We start from the raw sequence: 9,061 nt of genomic DNA on the forward strand, positions 1-9,061 counted from the left end.
ATATCATATAAAGGTGATAATCTATGGGATTATTAACAATTAGAAGTACAAATAAGTAATAATTTTATATTTCAAACTATGTAATCTATAAATGTAAAGATCATATTAAACAGATTGTTAGACAAACAACAATGTCACACATGTTATATGTGCTGATGTTGTTAGAAAGTCAAAATGAAAGTCTGGACAGTTTATTTCAAATCCTGCAGTTTCATTTGCTGCTGCTGTTCTCACCAGCACACTTGTGTTTCTTACACTGGTACTTAGAAGACAATCTTTCACCACACACACTGCAACTCAACACTTTCTCTCCTGGGTGTCTTCTCATGTGTCTTACAAGGGTTGATCGCTCACTAAAGCTTCTGTTGCAGATTGAACAGGAATGTCATGTTTCACCAGTGTGTGTTCTCATGTGTACAATCTCATCAGTTTCCCCTCACAGCAGTCAGGGTACTTCCAGCTGACACATGAAGAAGACCTCCAGGGGAATGTCTTCCCAGGCTAACATCCAATCCACCTTATTCATACAAAAATATCTTAAAAGTCATTCCTGCAATCCATAAAAGTGTGCTGTTGTCCCTCTGAATAAGTCATACACACACAGGAAATAATGTACCACATGCCAGCCTCCACGCAGTAGTACTAGTGATGAGCTCCCCCTGCTGGTGGACAATAATTATAGTGATTTTCACATTCCTCTTTAGAGACATGTCTGTGTAAAAAAAAAATAAAAAAATAAAAAGCAAATTGAAAACAGTCAACATGTTGGCCAAAAAAAATGACATCTGTATTGGTTTCATTTAGATAGTGTCACCACAGATGAACTGGGAAGAAGTAATCAGATTACTGACTACTCCTCCAAAAGATAACTTATTTACATAATTTATAATAATAATAATAATAATAATGGATTAGATTAGTTTTGTGTTTCTAGACATTCAAATTGTGTTAGAGAGAGAATTCAGAAGGCATCTTTCATGCAGTCATCACATTCAATGTGGTAAGCTACATTTAGTTATAATAATGACATTAATAATATTAATAATAACTATTATTATAACTAGATGAAGCAATTCCTAAAGGAATTACGTGTGAATGCTCCAATGCTGAAGTTGAACTGAAAAGTTGACAGAATGTAGTCTGAATGTAAGAATAGTTTGAATGTTGGAATGCTGAAGAGTTTGAATTTCCACGAAAACCAGAATTTAGTTTGGATTTTGAGAAAGTGATAGTTTGATGTTGGAATGGTTTGAATAGGTAGGAAAATGTGGAGCTTGTGCAGTTTGGAAAAATGTCACTCAGGTGGGTGTATGGATATGTGGAAGGTACGAAGACACAGAAAAGTCCCTCACAAGCATGTTTGTGTGATTGACAGAAATATTTAAATTCAATGTCCAGAGGTATTAACACATTAGTCAATCAGACAAACGGTCAATGAAAATGAAGGCAATAACTTTGCAGTCATGGATACACCGTCTGTGTGTTTGTTTTCTCCGGCTGCGGCTTTCAAAACTGCATACCAAAGGTCTTCTAAGGCAGTGGTTCTCAAATGGGGGTACGCGTACTCTTGGGGGTACTTAAAGGTATGCCAAGGGGTACGTGAGATTTTTTTTTGAATATTCTAAAAATAGCAACAATTCAGCTTTATAAATTTATTTATTGAATAATACTCCAACAAAATATGAATATAGGTTCATAAACTGAGAAAAGAAATACAACAATGCAATACTCATTTTTGTGGACATGTTCCATAAATATTGATGTTAAAGAGTTCTTTTTTTGTGGAGAAATGTTTAGAATTAAGTTGATGAATCCAGATGGATCTCTATTACAATCCCCAAGGAGGGCACTTTAAGTTGATGATTACTTCTATATGTAGAAATCTTTATTTAAAATTGAATCACTTGTTTATTTTTCAACAAGCTTTTAGTTATTTTTACATGTTTTTTTCCCAATAGTTCAAGAAAGACCACTACATATGAGCAATATTTTGCACTGTTATACAATTGAATAAATCAGAAACTGATGACATAGTGCTATATTTTACTTCTCAATCCTTTTTTTTCAACCAAAAATTATTTGCTCTGATTAGGGGGTACTTGGATTAAAAAAAAATTCACAGGGGGTACATCACTGAAAAAAGGTTGAGAACCACTGTTCTAAGGTTTGGTCGGAAAGCGTAAAAAAGGACACTGAAAAATTCCATAAAACCTTGAACTATTTGTTTTTAATTGTATCTGAATTAAAAATGTATCCTCCAGTTTGTGGCTATTACAAGGCATATTTCCAGAGGATATGCATTTTTACAGCATGTTTTAAATAGATAGCATTTCAAAAATAACTTCTGGGAATATTATATTGATCAACTAATTCTTATTTAGGGGGCTTTGTGAGCAGAACAGAGGCATTGACTCCATTGTTGGAATTAGGATAGTTAAGATTTTGCTAACGTTTGTTTAGGACTTAGAATGCATAAAAATAAAAACATATTATTGTCTTACATAAGCATTGTGACAGGCAAAATAAAATTAAAAAAAATCAGATTCCCCTTTGATAATTTTTCTACATCCTGTGAACGGGTTGATGCTGTGCTGAAAGTGAGAAAATAAATACAAATTTCAGCAAAAAAATGGCTGGCAAACGTTTTAAAACCTGGTCAAGGAGATGCATGTGTATGTTGTAAAATGATGTTAGAATTACCTTTATTATTTGGGTTAAGGGGGCCCCGTCATGGGGGCCGCCCCCGGCCCAGCTCTGACTTGTTCCACCACTGTTCATCCTGATTATATTATAAAATGTAAATGTCATTTTATTGTTATTAGTCAAATATCAAATGAGTAAACATTTGAAAGTAAGAAGTAAACAAACCTGTTCTGTGTAACACAACTTGATGTTTCTTGAAAACAGCGTCCAGTAGTTGATTGTAATCCTCCTTTGTTCTAGAAAGTTCCGCCTCGTATTCTGCTATTGTTCTTTCTAACACTACAAATATTTCTTCAACGGCAGCAGTTAGTCGCTGATCCACCAACGCTCTCAACATTTGTAATGTAGACATTTTCACACAATCACAACACTTTACTCTCACACTTGATCTCTACTTAGCGATGTGTTGATAACTTCTGTGTCTTCTGTTAGCAGCTAACAAGCTAAGCTAACTAGCGAGCTAAGCTAACTAACAAGCAAAGATAGCACGAGAAGCGGCACAGTGCTTCTAGCGCATCCAGACCACTTTATCCTTAAATAAAGAATCAAATATGTATTTTATACGACGTAAATATTTCAAACTGGAGAACAAATAATAAGACTGACTTCTTCTTCTTCTTTTGTTTTTATGGCGGTTGGCAAGCAACCTTGTGGTGTGCATTAGCGCCACCTACTGTAATGGAGTGTGGACCGAGGTGGATCCCTACTCTATATTCTTTTATTAACCCAGTGTTTTTTAAATATGTTTATATTGCTTTATATCCTATGTTTTCTGAATGCAATCCTAATATACCCCCCACTGCTAACCTAATATTTTCTTTGCGTGGCGCAGTGGGGAGAGTGGCCGTGCGCAACCCAAGGGTCGCTGGTTCAATCCCCACCTAGTACCAACCTTGTCACGTCCGTTGTGTCCTGAGCAAGACACTTCACCCTTGCTCCTGATGGGTGCTGGTTAGCACCTTGCATGGCAGCTCCCTCCATCAGTGTGTGAATGTGTTTGTAAATGTGGAAGTAGTGTCAAAGTACTTTGAGTACCTTGAAGGTAGAAAAGCGCTATACAAGTACAACCCAAAAAAAAAAACTTACTTTCCAGTATTTCTCTTTCTCTATTATATTTCCTACATTGTATTAAAACATGGTCAACATTCTCTATCTGATGGCAAGAATCACACAGCTCTGTATTATGTTTGCCTATCAATTTTAGTGAACTATTTAGATATGTATGTCCTAATCTCATTCTAGTAATAATGTCTTCTTCTTTCCTATTTCTATTCCTCCTCTCATGACACCTACTCTCCTCTGGACTTTGTAAAACTCTCTACCTTTTGTTTCCTTATTCCAATTATCCTGCCACTTTTTATTGTGTTCTATCTTAATTATGCTCTTCACTTCTTCTTTACTGTGCTTAATCTCCATGTTTACTTCTATTTTAGTGCTTACTTGTTTTGCGTATCTATCAGTTAACTCATTTCCCTCAACTCCTACATGAGCAGGAACCCAGAGAAATGTTACCACACCTCCCGCTTTATTTATCCTGTAGATTGCCTGAACTATTTCATAAACTATATCTTGTCTTGTTTCTGATGTTATGTTTTTTATGCTCGTCAAAGCACTGCTGGAGTCCGAGCACACAACTACTTTCCTTGCTTTGTTTTCCTCTATCCAGTTAACTGCCATATAAATTGCTACCAATTCCCCCGTAAAAACAGTTTATCACTGATTCTTTTATTCAACACTATATTTCCTTGTGGGATAACTGCAGCAGCTCCTACTTTACTATTTATAGTTTTTGATGCATCTGTGAATATCATGATGTTATCAAAAAACATTTCCTCAATCCAATGGTAACTATTTAAATGTCTATTCTTCAGTAACTGCATGTTTACCTTTGGGTTGTCATACATCCACGGTGGTATTGCAGGAATTGGTACTGTAGGGCTCACTTTAATATTGTCAATTTGTGTTTTGTTACATATATCTCCTATTATCCACCCAAAACTATTCATTTTTTTCTTCCCTTTTTCTTGGCAGTCTAGTAGCACTTGACGGGTTGGATGTCCTTGCTTGGATCCTTTTAAGTTTGCCCAATAAACTGCTGAGAGTTGATCTCTCCTCATGTCCAAAGGTTTTTCATTCATTTCTACTTGTAATGCTGCCACTGGAGTAGATTTAGTAGTTCCACAACATAATCTTAACGCCTGCGACTGGATCCGGTCTATTTTCTCAAGTAGAGTTTTTGAAGCAGATTGATAAATAATGCATCCGTAGTCGATAACAGATGGAATTAAAGTGATATATATTGTTTGCAATGTCAACCTATCAGCCCCCCAATCTTTACCCCTCAAAGCCCTCATTATATTTAACACCTTTTTAATTTTCTCCAGTATTTTGCTGATGTGGGTTGACCAGTTCATATTTTTATCAAACCATATTCCTAAATATTTAAATACTTGTACCTCTTCTATGTTTTCTCCATAGAGTTTTATTTGGAGCTTGTTTTGTACTTTCCTCTTCGTAAAATTAATGACTTTTGTCTTTCCAACAGAGAATCTTAAACCCCAAGCCGTCCCCCAGTCTTGAACATTATTTACCGCTTTTTGAATCTTCTTTTCTATATGATTTGTATTTCTACCTCTCTTCCACATCACTCCATCATCACAAACAATGCCACCTCCACTAACCCTTCCACTTCACTAAAAACTTCATTTATCATGATGGAAAATAGTAGTGGACTTATTATACTCCCTTGTGGGGTCCCATTTTCCACTTTGTATTCTCTGCTATATTCATTCTCTATTTTTACTAATAATGTTCTACTTGTTAAGAAATATTTTATCCATCTGTACATTCTTCCTCTAATCCCAATCTTATTTAGTTTCATCAGCAACCCCTGTTTCCACAACATATCATACGCTTTCTCTATGTCCAAAAATACCGCAATTATACTTTCTTTATTTATTTGTCCCTTTCTAATTTCCTCTTCCAGCTGCACTGCTGGGTCATTTGTGCTTCTTGGTGTTATGTTTGACTAAAGGGGAGGTGACGGCAAACGAACACCAGATGGCAGTATGTCTAAAGATTTATTATATATAGTAAATATATACATAAATCTGTAGTACTACTAATAATAGTAATAATACTACTAATACTGCTAATGAATAAACCAAGGAAATGAAGTCTGACCAAAACTCAAGTGTGTATGGTGTAAGACTATGTGTGTAGATTAGCTGGAGGATGTCTTACCAAAATGTTGACGAGAGTGAAGTAACGCGGAAGTCCGTGGGAAAACGTGTCCAAGCGGGAGGTCGAGAATCCAAAAGGCAGTCCGGGAGGCAAGGGGAACAACAGGGGATCCAGGAAGACAACAAGAGCATCAGACAACAGAAACACGGAAGTCGCAGGGGAAGAGCGAGTACGCGGGATGGAAGCCAGACACAGGATGCTTACTCAGGTACAGATGGCTATAATCCGGCCAGCGATGGCAGGTTGTCCAGGTCTATAAAGGCAGCTCCGTCATTACCATCAGGTGTGAAGTTTGCAGGTGACTGATTGCAGCTGGCAGCTGCTGCAGGGCGGGGACGCGCGCGGCTCGTTCCTGGATGTGTGCGCCCGTGCGCGTGACCCGAGTGGCGCACAGATGGACGAGCGGCGCTGGCAGGGGTCTGAACCGTAACACTTGCTTTGCGAAAACCACTTTGGTAGTTTTTTATCATTTCTTTTGACTCTAAATAATATATTAATCTTTCATTAATCATTTTTTCCATTACTTTGCCCAAATTTGAGGTCAATTCTATCGGCCTATAATTTCCTGCCTCTTCCGGATCTTTCCCTGACTTGCATATTGGAATTATTACAGCTTCTTTCCACTCATCTGGTAATTTTCCTTCTTCATATATCCTATTATATAATTTCAAGACCACTTCTTTGCCGATGCTACCTAAATTTTTGATCATTTGATAACTCACCAGGTCTTTCCCTGCCGTCGTATTTTTAACTTTTTTTAAAATTGGAACCATTTCATCCAAAGAAAATGTCATATCCATAGTGTTGGTAAAACTATTATCGTTGTCTTCCTTCATTTCCTCAATATTTAAACTAATTGTTTCTTCTCTCTTTTGTTTTTCTACATTTCTCAAATGATCATTACTGTGCACTTTAACAAAGGTTTTTGCTAAAAGTTCTGCTTTTTCTTTATTTCCTACCACACTCCGCGTTCCATCTTTCATCACATGATGTTTATGTTCTTTTCTGAGCCCTGACATTCTCTTGATCATTCCCCACACTTGGCTTAAAGGAGTAGTTCTATTTAGTGTTTCACAAAAAGTTATCCAATGGTGTTTTCTTGTTTTTTTAATAACATACCTTACTCTAGCTTGATGCCTTTTATATTGGATCATGTCTTGGAAATGATGTGTTCTTCTCAATATTCTAAATGCTCTATTCCGTTCTTGTATTGCATCTGTGCACTCTTGTGTCCACCACGGCACTATCTTCCTTCTTCTCCCTATACTACTCCTTGGTATGCTCTGTTCGGCTGCTTCTATTATGCACTTTGTAATATCTGTATTAAGTTGCTCAATATCTTGATTTATATTCTCTTCCTTTAAAGTTATGTCGGTAATTTCCCTAAATTTCCCCCAGTCACCATGATTATACTTCCATCTTCCTTCTATCCTAGTGCTTTCTGTCCTATGATTTATGTTTATGTGAATGAAGATTGGATAGTGATCACTTCCCATTGTGCTGTATTTATTTACTTCCCACTCCACCTTTCCTGCTAACCCTTGTGACACTAGTGGGACGGCGTGGCGCAGTGGAGGAGTGGCCGTGCGCAACCCGAGCATCCCTGGTTCAATTCCCACCTAGTACCAACCTCGTCACGTCCGTTGTGTCCTGAGCAAGACACTTCACCCTTGCTCCTGATGGGTGCTGGTTGGCGCCTTGCATGGCAGCTCCCTCCATCAGTGTGTGAATGTGTGTGTGAATGGGTAAATGTGGAAGTAGTCTCAAAGCGCTTTGAGTACCTTGAAGGTAGAAAAGCGCTATACAAGTACAACCCATTTATCATTCATAGTGTTAAATCTATTGCTGTTTCTTTACCCGTGACGACATCTAACCTTGTTCCCCACCCATCATTCACACACACCAGTTCTTTTTCCTCCAAAAGTGCTTCCAATGTTTCCCCATTCCAGTCATCCCTTTCACCCCACATTGTGCTATGTGCATTAAAGTCACCACACCAAATAATATTGCCACTCCAGTGCTCCATAATTGTTGCTAGTTGGTGAATTTCTAATTTCTTGCATGGATTATAGAAGTTTAGTACTTTGTATCTTTCTTTATTATTCCATACTTCTACTCCTACTATCTCTAGTTCTTGTTTTACTTTTAATATTGAATATTGCATGTCTTCCTTAATAAATATGGCACATCCTCCTCCTTGCCCATCATTCCTATCTTTACGTATCGTTATATATCCTTTTATTATAAAGTTTAATTTTGGCTTCAGCCATGTTTCTTGAATACATATTATATGTGGTTTATTTTTCATATTATTAATATATCCCTTTAATTCCTGTCCGTTTGCTATCAAACTTCTGGCATTCCACTGAACAATGAACATGGCGTTGGATTGTGGTCACATGACTCGGTCTCATCTCCTCTCTGTAGCTCACCTTGCACCTGTTCCCAGGATAGTTCTTTTACATTTAAAAACTTTGCTGCTGCTTTGACAATTATTTTGATTTTCTCAGTCTTGTTTCTAGCCTGTTCTGTACAGTTTATTACGTAAGCCAGGAATACAACTAGTTTGTCCATGGAAATTCCTGTATTTGCTGCCTCTTGTTTTTTATTTCTTGAAATATTCTCACTTCTGTCCTGTTCTGCACTTTTTAGATTTCTTATTTTAACTGCCTCTCCGTATGTTATATTTATTTAAACTCTGATTTGCTGTACTCCTGTGTCCTGTTTTCTTATGACACAGCCCACATAAGCTGCTGTGTGATTCCCGCCACAATTACAGCACTTGACCTGTTCATGACTTCCACATTGTCCATATTCATGCTCCCCTCCACACCTTCCACATCTCATCTTAGCATGACACACACTACTATGTGCCCATAGCGTTGGCACTTGAAACAAGGTACTAGGGGTGGCACGTAAGCTCTAACGTAGAAGCTTAAATACCCATTCATGATTCTTTCTGGGAGGACTTCCTCTGCAAACTGCACTGGCACAGATTTGGCATTTTTAAAGCATTTTCTAAGCCTTTTTTCAGGCCCGGACTGAAATAGGGGATATCCAAGTTTTGTAAGGGACACCAAAAATGTTCCAACCACCCGCGAGATGTCCCTTATTT

The sequence above is a fragment of the Nerophis ophidion genome, unplaced genomic scaffold (genome assembly GCF_033978795.1).
Source record: "Nerophis ophidion isolate RoL-2023_Sa unplaced genomic scaffold, RoL_Noph_v1.0 HiC_scaffold_34, whole genome shotgun sequence".
Classification (NCBI taxonomy): Eukaryota; Metazoa; Chordata; class Actinopteri; order Syngnathiformes; family Syngnathidae; genus Nerophis; species Nerophis ophidion.